This window comes from Macaca nemestrina, chromosome 4, assembly GCF_043159975.1.
Source record: "Macaca nemestrina isolate mMacNem1 chromosome 4, mMacNem.hap1, whole genome shotgun sequence".
NCBI classification, from domain to species: domain Eukaryota; kingdom Metazoa; phylum Chordata; class Mammalia; order Primates; family Cercopithecidae; genus Macaca; species Macaca nemestrina.
In genome coordinates, this window is record NC_092128.1 from 85,703,639 (window position 1) to 85,727,274 (window position 23,636).

At 32.7% G+C, this 23,636-nt stretch overlaps 1 protein-coding gene across 5 annotated transcripts in view; it reads right to left on the reverse strand.

Moving 5' to 3' along the window:
- Window positions 1-23,636, reverse strand: part of LOC105475613 (diacylglycerol kinase beta) — an 835,473-nt gene that overhangs the window by 802,422 nt on the left and 9,415 nt on the right. Inside the window, exon 2 of one of the 5 annotated variants that reach the window (XM_071094898.1) lies at window positions 12,003-12,133. The exons of the other annotated variants lie outside the window; for them this stretch is intronic. The gene's annotated coding sequence lies outside the window, so the exon portion shown is untranslated. The remainder of the gene's footprint in view (window positions 1-12,002; window positions 12,134-23,636) is intronic. 5 annotated transcript variants of the gene reach the window in all.

Consider the following 23,636-nt stretch of genomic DNA (forward strand, 5'->3'; position numbering starts at 1 on the left):
CAGACCCCAGATTAAAAAGAAAATTTTTTAGATTAGGCAAAGCAATTTGTTTAATTAAGGTGACCTCTTTTCCTCATTCCGGATCCTGAATCAGATTTGTCTTAAATGGTAATCTGACTATTGTTAAGGATTAATTTACCACTGAAAATGAATAGAAGGCTCCATCCGTTTTCAAAAGAAAAAGAGGGGCGAGAAAGGCATGCACTATGATTTACTTCTGTTTTAGGCTGGTTTAAAACATGACATATTCAGCAATAGGATACAACTTAATTTAATAGTAATAACATTATTTCCATTCCTGTTCATTTATATTACATTATATTTATATTATTAATATTAATCACAACCTTATTTTAAAGTTCTTTTATGTTCTATGTTTTTATAAGTGGATGATTGGGGTCATAGTCTAATTCGTGGCTTAAAAGTGGGATATATTCTAACAGTGCTGAAGTAATGACAGCTTCAGGCTGTGATTTTGCACCTGGAATCTCTTCCATCCACCACTCTTCCTCCAGTTTAAAGTGCTCCAGCTTTACTCACTTCTTTCTGTTCCCTGAACTCTTTCTCCCTTTCAGGTTCTTTGACCTTTCCATTTTGTCTGTCTGGAGTTCTCTTTCCCCAGATATTTGCATGACTCCATTCTTTATTTAATTTAGTCCCCAATACGAAGTCATTATTTTTTTTCAAGAGTCTTCTCCTTATCCCTTTACTTAAAATACTTTTTGCATTTCACTTGCAATCTTCTTATCATGCATTATTTTATTTTCATAGCACTTACTTAATTTGTCTCAAAGTCTGACCTAGAATTACATGTGATTTTTTTTTTCATTTACTCATTGTCTGTTTTTATCCCTAGAATAAAATCTCTTTGGGTACAGGAAAGTAGTCTATTTCATACATATGTAGAATAATTAAATGACCACGTTGTAATTGCTCATTAAATATTAGTTGTATGACTGAATGACTTACTGGTAATGGTATGCTTTATTTTCTTTCTTTTTATATTCGATATGAAAAAGTGTTTTTAAAATGTCATGCTTGCATTCCTTCACTTGAGATATGTTTAAACTTGTCTATGTGTTGTGTTATAACATTGTTCTTAGATATATATATTATACATTACTAAAGTTAATGAAGTCCCAGTTTTATAATGAAAAAAATCATGTTCGTATACATCAATTAATTTCTTTCCTGAATTCCAGTATTATGCATAATATGCCATAAGAAAAAAACCTCTATAATTAAAAGTCATATTGATATAAATCAAATGAAGTGTACAATAGATAGAATGATTACTTCTAGACGCTTATTGAATAGACACATTTTGTGTTCATGGACCACTCCAGTAGATAAGCTTAAACAGACAATTCTGAGAAGAAATCATCCTCATTATTTTTATTGTTCTCGAATAATAAATATAAGTCTTAAACTTGCGTTTTTAGATGTTTTGATAATCCAGAGACATTTTGTGGCCAGACATTTGTTACAAATAACTTTGATTTGTAATAACCAGTTTTGAAGTGAAACACACACACACACACACACACACATATATATATAAAAAACTCATGTGTTTCCACAGTAACCACTCACAAGAGACAAGAGCCGATCATTAAATTTTCAAGAATTTTGTGATGCAGTTGTCAAACACAGCTATCATTAAAATTAAATTAACTTATACTTTTATATTAAAAATAAAAGGAAATGAATATTAAAAATCTGTTACTTCTGAATTATTTACTACATTTCACTATTATTAAGTCAATTAACTCCTTACCTGGCCCCCACAACTCGTTATTTTATTTTAAGGTTTCATCTCTTTTCTCTAGTGGATCACTCTTAACTTACTACCCTAAGAGGCTATTTCTCACCCTCTTGACAAATGTATTCATCACAGGCTAATTTACTAACACAGCAGAGCTTTTCTGCAAATTGATAAATGAATTAAAGCTCATCATCGATGTCATTGTTAAAATTATATTTCATTCTATTACCTAATAAATTCATTAGTGTTGTTTTTCTTATCCTGATACCTTACATACAGAATTTCACTTAGCTCTCATAATTCGCTGGAAGAACTGAGGACTGCAGAGACTAACCGGCTCACTTTTGATCATAAAATTAGTAAATGATAGATCCAGGAATACGAATTTATTTTGTATCACTTAACCCCAGTAGCAGGTAATAGAATTGTCGGTATTGAAATTACCTAATAAAATAGGAGTTTGTGATATTTGTGAAGAGAACAGAAGACAGTAACAGTTGATGACAAGGGATTTTGAAATCTAGAGTAACTAAACATTGTTCTTTTGGAATTGATTATTTTTGAAAATGAGAAGTTCATAATCACATTTGCCTGTATAATAAAAAATTTTCTAAGAATTTGTTTATGAACTTTCTTGAGAATCAAACCACACAATTTCTCTTCTGTAATACATCACTATTACTTATTAATTTTTCTGGAAATTTCATCCCAGAGACTCCTAATGGAGGATGATTTCTCCTGCCTTGCCCAGTTCATTTGGCACTTCTGGTGACAATTTTGATCATGACTGTGTGTGTGAGAAAGTTGCTACTCATAGGGACATCTCATAGATAGAGGCCAGAGATCTGCTAACTAGCCTACCATGTATAGGACAGATGACCCCCACAATCAATAGATATGCTATCAAAAATGTCAATAATGCTAAGATTGATGGAAAAAACCTGAATTAAATCTGCATTTTATTTAGTTTGTATAGACCATAAGTATATCAGAAGGCATAAATCTTAGAAAGAATCAGAATAATTTATTTTTTCAGGTGATAATCACACCATAATCATATGATTATCACCTGAAAAAAATCTAGTAGAAAAATAACAATCGTTGAAGTATATATGTAACAGAATGACTTACATGTGTTCTCTAAAGTACATATACATGTGTTTATAACAGCATATTCATAATAACATAAAAGTGGAAATAACCTAAATATTCACATCAGAAGAATGGAAAAATAAATTGCAGTATAATTTACATAATGGATACTACACAACACAAAATGTAATCAGCTACAACTACAAGCAATGACAGGGATAAGGCTTCACAGGCATAATGCTGAGAAAGACATAATAATGTATATATTATATAATTGTGTTTACATGAAACGTAAAAGCAGGCAAAATTCATCTATAGAGTTAGAAGGTGGGGTATGCTTGTTTTTGGAGAGGCGGTAGTAATCAGAAGGAAGTAGGCACATTGATCACGTTCTAGTTCGTGAACGTGGTTCTGGTTACATGGGGGTGTTTCATTTGTAAAAATGTATTGCCCTGCACACTTATAATTTGCACACTTTCTTTATTTTACGTTATCAATTAAACATGTACTTACAATATTAAAAACTGCTCTGGTTACAAATACACATACACAATCAGATCTTTTATAAACATTCATTATTTTTAGTAACTGTAATAATTGTTCTCCTACACGTCACACACAGGCACATGCAAAAGTGCAAGAAGACCGCACATATCAGAAGCAACTAAATCAGAACACATGCCACTAAACAGAGGCAACTGATAGATGTTATTACTAATATTCTGTTAATAGAAATACAACTTTTTAAAATGAAGATAAATGAAAAAACAAGGTAGAATCAAACATCAATATTCCAGCTATTTATGTTTATTTATTGTACTTTTGTTAGAATTAGTAAAATTCCTATTCTTTGATTACTTATCAATATCATGTGTAATATATTTCTATTAAATAAAATAACAAATTATTATTTATAGTAGAAAAGCCACAACTTTTTCCTGAAGTTTTCTACATCTATAATCTAAGAGAAAAATCTTGAATTTTGAGGGGAAAATATTTCATTATTGATATTACTGAGATGCTGCATAATTAAATATTTTCATTTCAGATGTATCAAAATGAATGTATATTAAACATCTAATGTATTATTTTGACATGAATGGATAAAATATTATTAATATATGGGTATTCTTGAGCTCTCTTTCATTTTGATTTGTTGAGCATATATATACTGTTTAGTATTAAGTGTTTCTTGCTAAGTTTTCCATAATTTTCCCAGTTGATTTTGTAGTTTTATTTCATATAGGTTTTATAGCATTTGTACTTTTGGTTTTTCATAATCTGCTCAACATTTCCAGTAGAATTTAATCTTGACTTTTGACAGAGTTTTAAGGAGAAAAAGAAATCATAGATCAAGGCTTGAAGAGAAAATGGATGGACCCTCCATTTACTTAAGTACATTTATCCAAGCCAAACTCCCATTTGTTTTTACACTATCTTCTTAATATATTTATTTGCATCGTGATCATGGCACTATTTTATTCAAGCTGAATCCCCTCATCTAACACACATACACACAGCATATAAAAGAAAACAAAATCTACAATAAGATATTTAATCCTATCTTTTAATATAACATAGTTCAATAACAGTCCCCAACAATCCCCAACCCCACTTAGAAACTACACACATACACACATGTATCAGGCACTCATGTTTCAAAATGTCTTGCACCACAAAGGAATCTGTTATATGAGTGGGAAACAAAGAAGTTTTCAAACGGAATGTGACTTGTAGCAAATATCCTTGCCATTGAAGAATAGAAACTGGAAAGTCACTTGGGTCTTCTGAAAGTATAGTTCTAAGCTCATTTCTCAATATTATTTACCACCGTATCTGTACTACTTAGTAAGATTCCTCTAACATTTGAATCAAGTTCTTCAATTTATTTTTATATTATACTTGACATTTTATAATCCAACAAATCATCAAACTCACATTTATTACCTGATATAAATAATTTTAGAACACTTCAAAATGAAATAGTTTATTTATAACAATTAGGAAATAAGTTATATTCTAAGAACATACTTTAAGAAGTGTTGTATTTTTTAAAAGATTAATTAGCATAGAGAGTTTGTTTTACTTAAGAGAAGGATTAAAAAGGGAGAAAGTAAAAAAAAAAAGAAATCAATATTTATTGTACACAATATCAAGGACATTTACTAGGAAAGTAAAATTCTAATTTTTGAGATGATTCACCTTCTTATTTTACTATGTATCTTTATAATGTTTCAGTTCGTTAGGTTTAAACCTAAAAAGTATAAGGTCTGTTTAGGTATCTGAGAGCCTAGCAACAAGAAGATTGTTTTAAGCCATTCGTTACTTTGCTTGTAAAACAAACTTCTTTATATAGAAATGGAAAAACAAAACTGTTCTGTTAAGGATCTTTTAATTTATGTTTCTGGAATTCCACTTGTTTCTGGTTGAATTATTGTTAACATGTAAAATTTTACTTCAAAAGATTTATTCTTCAATCCTTAATTTTTTGAAACATATATAGAAATTATGCATATCTTTAACTGAAGCATTTACGTTAAAATAAAGAGTCATAAAAGAGTCAGTTTAATGTAATTATATGCTCATACAATAGCATATATTAAATGATACTCATAGGAGAAAAATGTTCTTCCTTGTATAGGTATATGAAGAGCTTTCAAAACAAACCTGAAAGTTTTTATGTGTGTGTCTGTGTGTAGGTATCTTAATTTATATCATATATATGTTAACATGTATATTCAAATAGAAGTTGGGGAAAGAGTTACATTAGATGAGTGGTATATACTCAGTTCCCCAGAACCTTTTTGGTCCAAGCATGTTATTCTTTCCCAGAGCAACATGTTCCATAATTCCAACAAACACGTTATCATTCATCTACTACTTTCATTACAGAACTTCTCCCCTTATTCATTCTTATTCTTTCCAATTCATTGACTTCCATACCAAACCAAAATATTGTGATGATTCAAAGGAAAAAATTAAACAATCCCTTCCTTCAGGGAAGGGATTTCAGACATTCGGTCAACCAACACACCTGAAGCAACACTTTAAATGGTTGCTCAGAGGGAATGGTTACATTTTCACAAATTTGAAGTTAATATATTGGCAATTTTATTTTCCTTATCTGAAGGGGACCGTATCAACAAAAGCAAATAATTTTTATGGCACTCTGAGAATGAAATTCAGGAGCAAGAATGTATCAGAACATCTGAAATAGAATAGGAAATCTTACCGGATTTCTTTTTCTAATCTATAATAAGGGATAATTTATTTTAACTTTATTTATTATAAAAATGTTAAACAACTCTTACCTCTTGTCTTTGCACAGAATTTTCCTTGTAACATTTCAGATTTAGAAGTATGGCATTTAAATCATGTTATGTCAGATAGAACTAAGCCTCTGCATGAACTACAACACACAATAAGTGTCATGCACTACTGGTTTCACTAGAATGTTAAGGAAATTTCTGAAGCTTAAAAAAACAGCAACAAATGTAGCAGTGATACAAGGCAAGGAAAATATAAACATAAAATGGTCTTCCTTAAGATATCAGCAATCAGAGATCTGTATACTAAAAAATAGATCTTCCAGGAATGTGAAGAAGTTGAAGCTAAATCTTTCACATTATTCTAAAGACCATGAAAAAGATTAAACTTGTCAGTAGCATTTCTGGTCATCATCAGAAACAGACTAAAATTCTGTCAGGAAGCAGATACTTTCCAATCTACTACCAATTTAAGGTTATGGTGTTCTCTATCGATTACACGTAGTAAAATATGATCTATAATCAAAACTACTACTAAGAATGAGAATCAATAAAAACATTAACAACATAATAGGTTAATACCAGATTTCTCAACAGCAATAATGGAATCTAGAAGATAGGGGAGTAACATCTTCAGTAAAGAGAGAACAAACTCCTTAAAAAGAGAGAAAAAAATAAAGAAATAAATAGAAATATGCCAAAAGATTTGCATTATAAAAATCAAAAAACAAGAAACAACTAAATGATATATTGCAAGATATAATAAAGTGAACCCAGATGAGAGATTTAAGATACAGAAAGGAATAATGAAGAAACAAAACACAAATTGAGAAAAGACATTTGCAACTCATATAAGCAGCACAGAATTTATATTCAGTATACAAAGTGAAATTTTATAAGCCAAACAACATTTTTAAAAAATATGAAAAAAACAGGTATTTTACAAAAGAAACGTTAATTATAAAACAATCGATTTAGAAATATTCAATCTCATTTATAATAGAGAAAATAGAGAAATGCAAATTAAGTAAGCAATAAGATGCTAGTTTACACTCATTGCTTAAGCAAATATCAATACCACACGTTGGAGATGACTTATAGCAAAGGGTTGTATTATAGCATATGATTGTGTTAAATTGGTACAAGTATTTTGGAAAACCACTTCTAATTGTATTTTTAATAAGTTTTATGTTAGAGATGCTTTAACAGAAAAATTACACATATACAGAAAATTGTAAACATAATACAGAGACATTATACTCAAAGAAAAAACGAGGAAAAAGAGAAGAAATATTAACACACGCTCAGAAAAATGTGGTACTCACTAAACAAATCAATATATGTATAACAGAAGTAATAAGAGTGGAGATTTAGAAGCAATAAAGTATTCAAAGTAATAATACCTGAGGCCGGGCGCGGTGGCTCACGCCTGTAACACCGGCACTTTGGGAGGCCAAGGCGGGCGGATGACGAGGTCAGGAGATCGAGACCTTACTGGCTAACACGGTTAAACCCTGTCTCTACTACAAATACAAAAAAATTAGCTGGGCGTGGTGGCGGGCACCTGTAGTCCCAGCTACTCAGGAGGCTGAGGCAGGAGAATGGCGTTAACCCGGGAGGTGGAACTTGCGGTGAGCCGAGATCCCGCCACAGCTCTCCAGCCTGGACGACAGAGCGAGACTCTGTCTCAAAAAAAAAAAAAAAAAAAAAAAAAAAAAAAAAAAAAAAAAAGCAAAAGTAATAATATCTTAACACTTACAGAATTTGATGAAAAACATTAATCTACAAATTTAAGAGGCACAACAAACTCCAAATAGTATAAATGCAGAGATATCCACACAGGCACATCATAGTAAAAATGTTGGAAAGACAAAGACAAAGAGAAAATCCAAAGTGCTGGGACTGCAGGAGAATCTTGAAAGCAGTTAGGAAAACATGACTCATTTCTTACAAGAAAACCCCAATAAAATGAAGTTAATACAATGTATAAAGTGATATTTATAGCTGTAAACTCCTATATTAAAAAGAAGTAATAGCTCAAATTAATAATCTAAATTTTCAGCTTACTCATCAGAAAAAAGAAGAGAAAAATCAAAGCTTCACCAACCAGAAGAAAGGAAATTATAAATATTAGAGCAGAAATTGATGAAACAGAGAACAGAAAAGCTGTAGAGAAAATTAATGAATCCATAAACTTTTTATTTATAATGATCAGATATTGACAAAATTTTAGTTGGACTGATCAAGAAAAAAGACACAAATTACTAAAATCAATAATTAAGGAGAAAATCCAAATAGACCTATAATAAAGCAAGAGGTTAAATCAATTACAAAAAACTACTTACAAAGAAAAGTCCAGGCATACATAGCTTCACTGGTGGATTCTATCAAATATTAAAGAATAAATATTGTTTCCAAAAAATAGAAGAGAAATAAACACTCTCTAACTCATTCAATTAAGACAGGATTGCATTGATAACAAAACTAGATAAAGACATCACAAGAAAAAATACTACAGCCCAATATATTTTATGAATATCAATACAAATATCCTCAATTAGATACTAGCAAATAAAATCCAGAGAACAAAAAGTTGATTATACACCATGATCAAGTGGGATTTGTTCCATGTATGTAAGCTTGGTTTACATCCAAACATTATTTAATAAAATATATCATATTAATAGAACAAAAAATAGAAACCATATGATCATGTCAATAGACACAGTAAAAACATTAGACAAAATTCCACTAATCATGTTTTCGTGATTAGTGGGAAAAAATCACTAAAACTAGGAACAGAAGGTAACTTCCTCAATCTGATAAAGGGCATCTATAAAAATTCCACAACTAACATCCCGCTTAATAGTGGTAAGACTAAAATTTTCCTTCCTAAGATGGGAACAAGACAAGGGTATCTGCTGTTACCACTTCTACTCCACACAAAATCCTTCACAGAAATGTTTCTGGCAGCTTTGTTCATAATTGCCAAAACTTAGTAGCAACCAAGATGTCCTTTAGTGGGTGAATGGATACACAAACTGGCAATAGGAATGGACAAAGCCACATAAAGACATGGAAGAACCTTAAATGTAAGTGAAAGATGCCAATCTGTAAAGACTACATACTGCATTATTTAAATTATGTAAGATTCTGGAAAAGGCTATGAAGACAGTAAAAACATCAGGGGGTTGTAGAGGTTTGGGGATAAGGTGGAGGAAAAAGAGATGAACAATCGAAGCAGAGGAAGTTGTTAGAGCAGTAAAATTATTCTGTATAATACAATAATGGTGAATACATGTCATTATGTATTTGTCAAAACCAACAGAATGTACAACATAGAGCAAATCTCAATGTAAACTATGTGCTTAGGTAGTAATAATATATCAATATTAGCTCATCAATTATAAAAAGTTTACCACACTAATGGAAGATGTTAATAATGAACTGGGGAGAGGAGGCTTAAGGGTGTATACAGAACTCTATTTTCTATTCAATTTTCCTATAAACATTAAAGTGCTCAAATAATAAAGTCTATTAAAAATAAAAACAAAACAAGTAAAGAATATATTCTCTGAAAACTATAAAACATTGTTGAAACAAATTAAAGAGGCTGTAAACAAAAGGAAAGGTATGCTATAGTTTACCATGTCCCCCCCCACCCCACTGATACGCTGAAGTCTTAACTCTCAGTACTTCAATACGTGTACCTAATTGGAAATAGGGTTTTTGAGGATATTATTGATGTAGATGAGGTCAGGCAGTTGTTTGCAGTTAATCCAATATGACTTTATCCTTACAAAAAGGGAAAATTTGGACACATACATATACACAGAGGAATGCTATGTGAAGAATGGAGTTATGCTGGTACAATTGAAGGAACTAGCAGGAGAGAGACCTGGAACAGATTCTTCCTCAGCACCTTCAGAGGAGCATGACCCTGATGGTACCTTAAGCTTAGACTTCTAGCCTCCAAAATTATAAGACTATAAATCATTGTTGCCCAAACCACCCAATTTATGATACTTTGATATGACAGCCCTAGCAAACTGATATAACATTCCACGTACATGGATCGAATGACTTAATATTGTTAATATAGCAATACTTCCCAAATTAATCTACAGAATCACTGACATCTAAGAAGTCAGAAGTTTGGCTGAATTCTCTGAAGAAATTAATACAGTGATTCTAAAATTCATATAGAGATTCAAGGAAGCCGGAAGAACCAAAATAATCCTCAAAACAAAAGAACACAGACTGAGCAATGTGGTGAAATCCCATCTCTTCTAAAAATACAAAAATTAACCAGGCGTGGTGGTGCACATCTCTAACGCCAGCTACTCAGGAGGCTGAGACATGAAAATTGCTTGAACCTGTGAAGAGGAGGTTGCAGCAGGAGCAGAGATCGTGGCACTGCGCTCCAGCCTGGGTGACAAAGCAAGACTCTGTCTTAAAATAAAATAAAATAAAATAAAATAAAGATAAAATTTGAGGACCTATAGTTCCTGATTTCAAAACTTACCACAAAGCAACAGTAATTAAGAAAGTGGTTCTGGCATGAGGATACTATATAAATCAATGGAATATAATTGGAAATCTAGAAATAAACCATCACATTTACAATTTGTTTCAACAACAGTGACAAAACAATTCAATGGGGGAAATATGATCATTTCAACAAATGGTGCTTTAACAATTGAACATGCAAAAGTATAGAATTAGACCCCCACCTACCTCATATCCAATATAAAAATTTTCTAAAAATACACCATAGGCCTACATGTAAGTATAAAAGCTATAAAACTGTTAGAGAAAATATCAGGGTAAAATTTCTGACCTTGGATTTGCCAATAGCTTCTTACATACTTTACTAAAACAGAAGCAAAAATAGAAAATACATAAGTGAACTGGACTTCAAAAGTTTAAAGTTCTGTGCTTCAGTGAACACCATCAAAAAAAATTAAAGCAAAACTAGTGAATGGATAAAGTATTTGTAAATTATTTATCTGATGAAGGAATTCTATCAAGATCATGTAAAGAACCCCTACAACTCAATAATAAAAGGACTGATCATTTTTAAATAGGAGAAATATCTTAACAGGCATTTCTCCAAATAATATATACAAATGGCTAATAAGCACATAAAACAATGCTCAAAATACCTGGTCATCAGGAAAATGCAAATCAAATCCACAATAAGATATCACTTCCCACACACTAGGATGACTATAATAAAGACAGATAATAACAGGTGTTGCCATAAACGGAGAGATTAGAAAACTCACACACTGCTGATAGGAACATATAACAGTGCAGCCACACTGGAAAACATTTTGTCAGATCCTCAGAGTTAAACCTTGAGTTACCAGTTCATCTAGCAAATCTGCTCTTAAGTGTAGACCCAAGAAAAATGAGAACATATGCTTATGCATAAACTTGTGCATAAATGTTCATAGTAACATTATTCATACTAGACAAGAACTGTAAAGAATCCAAATGTTAGGGTTAAAATAAAAATCCTTCTCCAGTTGACTCTACTGCACAGCAAAGGCTAAGAGTTGCTTGTGAGAGCACCACCAGTTCCCCAGATGTGCAGCATCAGCATCACCTGGAGACTTGTTAGAAATGCAATTTCTGAGCCGTCCCCACCAGCCCAGCTGAAGAAGAAATTCTGGGACTGGGGCCCAGCAATTTGTGTTTTACTAAGCCCTCCAGGTGACTTTGATACCGGTCTAATCACTTTATTAGGGGATCAGAGAAGGCTTCCTTGAAGATGTTTTATCTGTTCTGAGGCCTACAATAGGTGTAGAAAGGGAAGGAGGTGTGGACCTGTTTGCCTAAGTCAATAAACTTGGCATCATCTCTGTCTTCTTTACCTTCAAACTGAATTGTTCATTCCGTGCTGAGATTCTGCATTTCTAACAAGCTGGCAACTGATGTCCATGATGCTGACCATAAGAACAGTCTATTGGTAGGGAGGATGTACAGCATTTCAGGCAGGTGAGCACTGAAGATGAAAAAGTGTAGAGAAATACATTAAGTGTCAGAGAGGTATGAGATAAGGCTTTAAAAAGAAAAAAAGCAAAATCATGTAAAGCCTTGCAAGGCCTCTAATTTATCCTAAGTTAAAGCAAATCATTAATTATTTAAGCAGTATAGTGATTTGACTTGATTTGCATTTTAAAAATTTACTCCAGCCACTGAATTGAGAACAAACTCAAAAGAAACCAAACTTGAAGGTTAGAAGATTAGGAGGCTATTATAGGCATCCAGGCAACTGTGATTTTTTGGGGAGGGTTAAAAATAATGGTGGCAAGATATAAAATGTGGACATATTTAAGATGCATTCTGCAGGAAGAACAAATAATTATTTATGTGTTGGATATAAGGTGAAAGAAAAGGAGATATGAAGAATAAGACATATGTATAATAAAATATATAAAATTGTAGATACCTACTAGATAGCCAAGTGGAGATAACCAGTAAATAGCTGGTTACATTGAGCTGAAATGCTCAAGAAGTTTAGGTTCAAGTTCAAATTTGAGAGTCTACATATCATATACTTTGTATGTATGTATTTTTTCCAAATCCATGACAAACTATAGGTAGAGCATACAAAGATATACTGATCTACAACTAAGCCTGAACAAACTTCAACATTAAGAGATTTGGAACAGGAAGAGTACAATAGAGGAGACAAAAGAAGCAGCTAACGAGTCTGGAAGAGCTCCCAGCTGACTGTAGGATTGTGAAAGGCAAGCAAATAATGTTTCTGGAATAATGGTGAGACCAACACTATAAAAAAATTGCTGAGAAGTCGAATAAAATTAGGAGATAAATGTGGACATTTAATTTAACAACAAAAATCACTTGCAAGAACAAATCAAATGAAAAATTTAGGGCAGAACCAAGATTTTTTGTTACCATTCTTCCAGTTTCAGAGTGAATAAGAGGAGAAGAAATAAAATGTGTGTGAACAATTCTTGCCAAAATTAGTGCTTCTTAATCTCCTTCATAAGAATCTCATTCTCTTTCAATTTCCAAAATGTTAGAATTCCTCTCTTTTTTTCTCTTATTGTATACACTTTTCCTACTCTATCTGAACTATACGCTTTCCTTTAAGCAAAACTTTGTCCTCAGAGCTATTTATATTCAACTAACTTCCTTCTGGAAGCCTCAAGTGACTGAAGATAAACATATCTCAGAGGCATCTCAGAAGAATGTAGGCATCTCACAGGGAAATAACTAACAGCTTTAATGTAAATATTCAGTTTAAGTAAAGCCTAAAGCTCCCTGCCCAACAAGATGCTGGAAGGAAAGAATGAAGTAGCTGAAAGAATAGAAAGAAATGCTTGAAAACTTCAACACACAAAAGAAACAGGAAGGCAATGATAAACCTAGTTAAAATGTCTGGCTGAAACAATGCTGCTGCTGATAAATGTAGCTGCTCTCTTTAGAGAAAACTTCACAGATGATATGTGTAATCATAAGTATATAGGTAATCACCATGTAAGTCATTCTTATTACAAATAATATAAACAGATGGAATATTTGTAGGATCCTCATAACCTAATATGATTTTTAGGCCATTGGAGATTAACTACTTTGTAAGAACTACTAGAATGACATTGAAGAGGTAGGCATGAGGTGTGTGTAGCCTGAATAAGAGTAGCACCTATCATGTAGTAAATATGATCATTCTAAGACAGATCATATAAATAACATTGGCAAAACTCATGATAACAAGGTATATGAAAATGTAACACAAATGAACAGCAATTCAAAATATGCTAAGACTCATCTCAGGATAACTTTAAGAAAAAATGATAATCGATAGATGTAAAAATGTTTCAAATAGAGATTAGGAAATTAACTAACTGCCTTTTCCATTTATCCATAAAGGAGATTTCACACATTTTGATAATTTCAAATGCAGTGCATTTGAATAGTAGGATCCTTCCAATACCAGAATGAATCTTGCCCCCTACAATGACTCTTATGTCCACATAGTAAAGGACTCAATAAATTTGTTAAAAGTTTGAGTTCTATTACTCAGCAAAGTTCACTACCAGCACACACCTATGTGCTGCAATTTAATAAATTAAAGTTTTGGTCAATATTTAGGAAGGATTTTAGGAAGTCTTTGTTAAAAATCAAAAGGTGCTGCAAAATAGTGAGTAATTTACTAATGAGCTCATATCTTTAGGGGATGTGAAAATGAACTGTTAATTAATTCCTTTTAATCAAGAATTAATACACATTCTATTAGTATCAAAGAGGCTACATGAATAAGACAACTTCTCAACCTCTAGAAGCTCTTAGCTTTCAGCAAAACTTCATTGTCTATACAAGAAATATTATTGTAACATCAAAGACCAATGTAGTTGCATATAAATATACAGGCACTTGAGGAGAAGAAGATAAATATCCCCATGAGTGCAACGGAGCAGATGTAAAGATTCGTAAGTGTCAGCATTAAGGTGAATTTTTGTTTCTATCTGAACTGTGATACTTCTACTAGAGGGAAAAGTCATTTCATTTTTTTTTAAAGGCAAATGAGCAGTTAACAGGAAATTAAACATTCTTGTAGCCTTTATTCCTGTCTGCTGCCTCCTGGCTTCCTCCCTCCAACCCAACCTTCACATGTCCATTGCAGAAGAATTAAAAATTTCACTTAAAGCCTGTCAATCATACACAAACATTTTTCAGAGGCTATCAAATGCCCAAATAGGAATCTGTGAACCTTTCGAGCTTTCTAGTTTCATGGTTGAAAATTTCTGTTTCAAAGTTTACCGTCTAATTAAATCTAGTATCTCAGTTTTTAAAAAACAAAGGGCATAAAAAAACATTTTTTAAAATGCTTAGCCTGATTCAATGACTAAAAAGAGGGCTCCCCACACAGAAATTGAACATCCCTAACAATCCTTTGTTTAAAAAGACTACATTACTTATGGAGTTTTCTAGTGATATCCTGAGAAGAAAGATTTAGAATGCTGCTTTGGTCTATTTGAAGAGTTATTTATTGTGTGATACTAATGGGAGTGGTACAATAAATAAAGTGACCTAGCACTGGAGACAGTTTCTTATGTAGCCAACTATAGTACAAAGTAGAATGTGATAACTGGGGTACAAAAGAGCATGATAATTTAAGAAGTTGAGAGAATAATTTCAACTAAGAAGTTGAAGAGACTATAGAAATGTGCCTCAAACAATCGGGAGGAATATATGAATATGTTTCCCGAGGCTAGCTTTTGTGCACCCAACAATGATCTTGAAACTCCTTCTTTATAAGTTACATATTGCCATTCATATACTGTATCTTGCTTTGTTAACTGTTTCTATTTCATATGACACTGCCACAATATATAACCAAGCCTGTTTCTATTTATTACTTTTTCTGTATTACCATTTGTATTTATTACATTTTTTCAAGGTTTTTTCTTACTTGCCCCAAACTATTTCATATAGTGTACCTGAAATTATTTGACAATAAAGTAAATAGATTCATTTAGAGTCTTAAATGAATTATACAAATAAAAAGATAGTGAAAGTTCAAAATTCAGTTGACACTCGTAGCACTATAAAATCATAAATTTTAAAAATATTTCTTTAAAATATATATTTTTTAATAGAAATACAACCTTGTTAACAAATTACTACTTGATAAATATTGTGTTTATGTAGAATCAGTTTAGGGTAGAATCTGTTATATTTTATACGTACCACTTAAATGCATTAATTTGTAACCCTTATAGAAATTCTAGATTGTTCTTATATTATTCAAACAATTTTGGCAGCATTGGTTTATAAAAATCAAGTCAACATCCAGCCAATCCTAGTGTCCATATTACTCTATAGAGGAGACTCACACATCTAACAGGTTAGTTTTCCTTACAGCCGCAAAGTTTTCAAGGATAGAATGAAGAAAGCTTTTGAGAGGGCTGAATGGTCTCATGAGGAAGGGCTCATCCCTTGAGGGAAACCTATATATAACACAATGGTTTTATGTTAGGCAAATAAAGGGAGTAAATGTAAGAGAGTGAACGTGTTACACAGTTATGAGTTTTCCTAATTGTTAAGCCCAAATCCCACACCAATACCTCTCCCAACACACACATACACACACACACACACACACACACACACACACACACACACACACCCCTCCAGGAGATGTTAATAAAGTCAGAAAAACAAAGAAGAAGCCTAAACTTCAGGAAACTTCTCTTTCAGTATTCTTCCTTTAATTATTGGCTTTATGACAAAATGTCCCAAAGATGCCATTTCCTTTTCTGAAAGTAACCGGTATTTTCATTGCTTCAAGCCTTTTCAGGTCTAGCCTGTTTGTGTCATATGACTGCATATCCTTGCCATGTTTTTATCACCTCCTCATGTGTAAATGTAACTGTTTTCATAAAGCAAGTTTCCTGGCACCTGCTGGGCACAGAGCTGGATGTTGTGAGGATGTTGTCCCCACATAGCATGCTGCAATCGCTCTTCCTCCATGGGAGCCTCCCTTAAGAAAAAGCCTTTAGGTGGATTAAAATCCTATCTATAAGAAAATGACTGTGTTTATTTCTGAATGAATAATCCAGATTCAAAATATCAAAATCCAAATTAAAAGCTAACCACATGATTCCAAAGTTTTATTCTGGAATTCATCTCTGTCATTTGGTTGAAGAATCACCACTGATATTGATGTGGTGTTTTATATAGTATTTTGTTTGGGATTTTATTGTTGCATAGATCAACAGGAGGACAGTTGGATGAAATGTGACATCTTTACAAATGTGTCTTCTCATTTAGGAAAATTGAATATTTTACCATTTGTTCAGTTATTTTATATTCTTCAGAAAAACTATTATACATTTCGTCATATAATTAGTACATTTATTGGTAAGTTTATTTCTAGGTACTTTATAGTTTTTTTCAGTTATATTTGCTAATGGGTTACAGCTGGTTTATGTGAAAGCTATTGATTTTGACAGACTGATTTTATACCTAGCTGACTGATTTTATACCTGCATTTTCCAGTGAAATAGAGAGATTTAAAAAATATATGTGTTTTATCCTCAGGGCATTTTAGATGGAGGGGAGTTATATGCCTTTGTTCCTTCAATCTGACATCATAATCCAGTTTCTTGAATTTAATATTTTTAAATTTGGGGGAGGAAACTAATTTGGATATTTACAGCCCTAGGATTCACTAAGGACAACATAACTCATTTGTAACCTAGTAACCAGGTTTGTCACCAAATTACATATTGCCATGCTTACTAAGTAACTGCTCCAGTGTGCTCTTTCAGTGTGCCTGAAAGAAGTAACTGGAAAGCTCAGTTAATTTGAGAATTTCATTTCTGAAGAGGTGATTGTATTTCCTCCACAATCATGGCTGTGGAGAGAAATGAATGAAAAGCTCTATAGCATTAGATTTTATCACTGAGATTAAAAAAAAAACCAAACAGCATTTTCTATAGTATTTATCCTTCACTTTAAATCCATTTACCTACAAGATTTTATCCCACTTCATATGAAAACATCTATATACATAACAATATCTAAATATGTACACATATCCTTATTATAAGAATTATTCATGCTTTTCCTTAAGCAAAATGATTCTAATATTCATGAGGGAAAACATAACATTTTCTTTCATCATTTTTCCACAAAGTGGTCACATTGGCTGTATTTTTATAGAGAAGACAACTTCATCATCAGTCATTTATGAACACAGGCATGAGTTACAAATTACAAATTTACCTCAGTATGACTTTTGGAAGACTAACTTAACTTCGAAGTTACAGGTAGATGATAACTAAGATCAGCCTCTTAACTTTGATGTATTTATATATTTTGAAGACGAATTTGTGAAACGTAAGAATCAAGTGTGAGGTGTGACGAATGCATTTAGTTCACTTAGAATATTTTGCTGCCATTCAAAACAGTACTTAAAGAATATATAACAGCTTGGAAAATTGTGATCTATTTAAAGAAGGAAAATCTGAATTTTTTATACTACTTGATTATAGAAAAAAAGTTTTCACCTAAAAAGTTTTTTTAATGAATCCAAAATATTACCAGTACTTACATTTGTATACTAAAACTACAGGTAATCCTCTGACTTTATTTTTTATTGTGTTTTACAAGAAAGACCTAAGAACTGTATTATTTTTAAATAAAATATATTTTGAAAGTATCATCAATAAAGAAATACTACTGTGGTAAAGGTAAATAAGAGTAGGAAGAATATAAATATAAGCTCCTGTATATTGTAATTTGAGAAAAAATGATTATACAAATATAATTTTGTATGATGAAGTTAGAGAAAATCCAGTCAAACAGTGAAAGTGAGGAGTTTTCCTAAACTTTATTTGCTACCAACGAAGGTCAATCTGTGTTATTACTATCAATGTCATATCACAAATCATCTTTTTGTCCATTCTGACATCAATGTGAATACTGTACACTTTGTACTATGAATACATTTATCTTACCTTCCTCCCAGATGTGATAATTTATACTAACAAATATTTCTCTTGTCAAATTAAGCCAAAGATAAGCCATTGGTAAGTGTTTTATTACCCATGATCTCAGGCGGAGGGCTTAGGACAAACATCAGAGAACATGACATCCCAATTTAAAGATTTATTACAGTTTATTATGAGGGCTATAGGCTGTTTTCCCTAACGGTTCACTAAAAATCACTGACATGGGGTGGACTGATGAAGAAGAAAAAGCATACAAATCTATTTAATGTGTATGCAGGGGAGCCTTCCATTCCATCCATCTTTGACATATGTTCAGTTATAATGCTATTTCTGCTTTTTCCTGAATTTTAAACTTATTTTGAAAATATTTGCATTTTATTCTATTTGTTTGGAAGACTTGTGTGCATGCAGCTTAGCTTTTATTTTTTTTCCATATAATAAAGTTTTTTGAACAAAACATTGATTTTATTTCCATATTCCTCCGTTTTCTCTTCAGACACACCCTAGTGGTAACGCCAAGACTCTTTAGTAACTAAACCTTTCTAATTTAAGCACATACAATTTAGGATTTTATTAAATGGCTCTGTCTCAATGAATTGTGTTTAGTAAGTTGATTAAAGTGCACTCCATTTTATTAGTCTCATGTGGCTGAGATGTGGCAGCCATGGCCCTGCCTATGGAGATGCAAGGGAGAACCAACTGCCCAGATCTGAAAAGTGTAGTTGGGATCAACAGCTTTCACCTATCAGCTCCTTCTGTTTCATCACAGCTTTTGAGCTGGGGTCACTCTTCTTGACGTGGCCACAGCAGATAACTGAGCAAACTACGATACAAATGTTGGGCCATTTTTGCTACACACAGAACTCTCCTAACCAGCAATATTTCTTTCAGATCTCCCTGCTGGGCTGGTAGATTTTATAAAATCCAAAATGTGGTCTGAAATTTCCTCCTACACAATCCTGCTTCTTTCTCACCCCACCCACAGCACTTTTTTTTAATAGGTGTTACTCTCCAATAAACTTTTCTAGCCCCTCTAAACTTCAGTCTCAGCCTCTGCTGCTCAGAGGATCTAAGTTTCACACAATGCAGAAATGATCTACTAGTAACACAGCCCAAAGTATTGCAGACTAATTAACTATGTTATCTATCCAATGGGTAAAAACATATCCTCTCAGCCTTGATATTAAGTGGGATGATATATTTACAAATTCTTTAAAATTACAATGTCACCAACATAAAACCATTTGTCTAGAACTTTAAAAATTGTAACTTTGAATACTATGTGACACAAGTGTATAATTAGCAATCATCAGTTTAATTCATTATGTATGTAATGGTTTACATATTTTATGAGGCATTTCCAGGTATTCAAAATAGAGAGAAAACTTGTATGTCCATGTTCTGAGTACCACTTCTTCAATTTCAGAAGTGAATAAGGTAATTTTCAGCGTGAGAATGGCTGTTTACATTTGCATCTTTTACTTCAGCAACAGAATTTTAAAAGACATCTGACCTTTCCTGCTGTAGTGATTAAAGTAATAGCAGCAACAACAACATATGCATTGTGTTGATCTTTTTTAAAGATCAAAATTGCATTAATATTTTTAGATTTTGAATGAAATAATTTATTTGGAGATAGAGAGTCTGTGTTCATGTTTATAAATAGATGCCTTTCATCATGATCCGGAGAGGTCAAATTATGTCTTTTTCTTTTTACTCATTCAAAATGTAATGAAATATTTACCTGTGCTTTCACATAACAGATTAATATTTATGAAGTGCTTTGTAAATAGCTATAGCTCTGTGTGTGTGTGTGTGTGTGTGTGTGTGTGTGTGTGTGTATGTGTGTACACGTATACAGGCAAATGACTAGAAAACATGTTAGTAAAATCGGCAAGGCTAATAAACTTCCTTACAATGATTTCAAGTGAGATACAATTTTTCCTTTTCCAGTTTAATATTTTCATTAAACATACAATGTCACAGTTACTAATGTATAAGCTATTATATAATTCAAGATTCTACCAGTTGCAAGTGACAAAAACTCAACAAAAATGAGCTTAGGCAAGATATAAACTATATTGACTCATCAATTAAACTATAGATCTCAAAATAACCAGAGCCAAAAATTTATAAGCCACTTGCCCAGTTGAGCACTTTCATTCTCTGTCTTCATTTCTCATATTTGTTTCTCTTGCCCTGCTTATCTTATTCTCTCAAACTGTCTTTATAAAGCTAAAAAAACTGAACAGACGGTTTTCAGGTTCTCCCCTCTTAGGTTTCCATTCCAAAATAAAGAATCCTTCTCCCATAACCCCAGCTTTAAAAATACATGAGCAGAAATGTTTTGTTATTTTACTTGGTGGATGCTCTTTTCTGTTTCCAAGAGGGGAGTTACTGAAAGGAGAACCTTATACAAAACTAAATAGTTGCTCTGGGAACCCTGAGCTTTGGAAGGACAAAATAAATACGCAAATATGTAAAATGTACTTTTCATTGTCTAACAAATGATGGGAAGTATGGCAGCCAGGGAAAATCAGTTGATGTGCACATTTGTTCCTTTGATCTATTTCAGTGGAAGTTCCTACTAAGTATTAGATTGAAGTAATCAAATTTGCCAAAATAAAAGTTTGGTGGAACAGTTAGAATTCAATTTATTTAGTTTGTAAATGGTAAGATCAACAAATATTTGAGAATTCAAAAAAGTGTTTAACCCTTTTATGAAAAATTAATCAGGTGTTTCCTTAAAAGTAAATTCACATTGGAGTGGGGGGATGGTGGTCTGCCTGTTGAGAATCGATTCACTTACTAAAATTCAAAGACAATGGCTGGACAATTGTTTGATGTGCTAGGGAGTGATGGAGAAAGATTTGATTGCCAGATAGGCTTGTTGTAGTGCTCTTGGTTTTAAATATGTGCTAAATTCCCATTTGTTAGCTCACATTTATTGAGTTTTTTTGGTCTCCCGGGAGATTTGTTCTAATTTGATCAATATTAATAAAATTTACCATGCTACAGTCAATCACTGGCAAACATGAATACATATGGCACATGGCACAGATCTTGCTCTGCAGCTGCACGTAGCACAATGAGGAAGACACAAAGGTAAAAATAAAATTATATATACATACATATACACAGATGTAGGATATTTGTTATAATAAAGATATACTGAAAAATTTTCAGTAGGAAAATTATTTATAAGAAAAAGTGTGGAAATTTGGGAATAGGGAGAGGTTTTACTTTGGAGGTGATGTCCAGTGAACATTGGGAAGAATCAGTCTGCTTATCAGTTGAGTTATGAATACCATCCTGGCTAACACAATGAAACCCCGTCTCTACTAAAAATACAAAAAAATTAGCCGGGCGAGGTGGCGGGCGCCTGTAGTACCAGCTACTCGGGAGGCTGAGGCAGGAGAATGGCGTAAACCCGGGAGGCGGAGCTTGCAGTGAGCTGAGATCCGGCCACTGCACTCCAGCCTCGGAGACAGAGCAAGACTCCGTCTCAAAAAAAAAAAAAAAAAAAAAAAAGGAATAAGGAACAGAGTTACATGATATGTGTTAAGGCATAGAGTTACAAAATGACATCATATTTTGAAGAGTTATAAATATTTAAGATTGCCCAGCCCAGTGGCTCACCTGTAATCCCAGCACTTTAGGAGGTCAGACAGGCAGATGGCTTGAGCTCAGGAGTTTGAGATCAGCCTGGGCAACATGGCAAAACCTCATCTCTACAAAAACTATAAAAATTTGCTGGGTAGATTGCACCTGCAGTCGCAGCTACTTGGGAGGCTGAGGTGGGAGAATCACATGAGCCCAGAAGACAGAGTCTGCAGTAAGCCAAGATCGCACCATTGCACTCCAGCCTAGGTGACAGAGCTAGACGTTGTCTTAAAAATAAATAAATAAATAAATAAATAAATAAGATAAATGGAAGATAAAACATATGAGTATTACAGACAGATTTTAGATGGTTAGTAAAGGCCAGTAAATCAGTGATGCTGTAGGTTATGCAGAGGGTACTAGAATTTATTCGATCATATTTGGAAGTTTGTAAAAAGGAGTTGGGCTAGTTAGGGGGAAGTGAGAAGATGAAGCTCTCATATTTAAGAGATTCTGCTGGCAAGACTGAGGAGGAAATATGGAGGACGAATTGGCTGTTGGTCATTAAATGAGATAAGATGCAAAAGGGATAATTTCTTGAACCAAATCAATGACACTCAAGATTTACATTATAGGCTTTTATGGTATTCAGGGTTTCATTAGTTGCAAGTGACTGAAATCCAACTAAGAATGGCTTATGCAACAGATAGTACTGGATCATAACCCAACTATGATGACAATTTGAATAGAGTAAAGAAGATAAAATAAATAAGGGATATGGATTGACTAGATCTGAGTGAAAAAAGCAGCGGTAGAGGGAATGGATTCACAACATTTCTTTCTTGATGATTGGTTTTATGATGTTAACACAAATTTCATTTGGGAGGATGAAAAGAATATAAGATACAGGGCTAGCTGGAAGCGAATACATTTTATTTTGATATGTAGTATTGAATATACTCTACATATGCAAGTAGAAAAATCCTAGAAGCAGTAGGTTATACTTGTTTATACTTGAATGGGGTTAAGTCATTTTAAAGACACAGATTTGGGAGATAGTTGTGTACAGCGTACTTTGAAAATAAATATATTGCCATAAGTATATAGTTAAGAATGAGAGGAGTTATAAAAATTAGTATGCAACTAATATGCAAGTATGAGTAGGAGAATAGTTTTTAATACTCCAAGTAGAACTCAGAGCATATTTTTATATGAATAACTTATCTCAAGTAGATGGAATTTATTAAGAAGTTCTTGTGAAAATTGCTAATAGAAACTTGACACCATTTATAGCATGGTTTCTAAGAAAAATGTGTCCCAAGTTTTAGAACATTAAATAAAACAAATAAACAAAACAAAAACAATTTTTATTATGGATTAGTAGCAGGGTATATTCATGGTTATCAATTAATGATT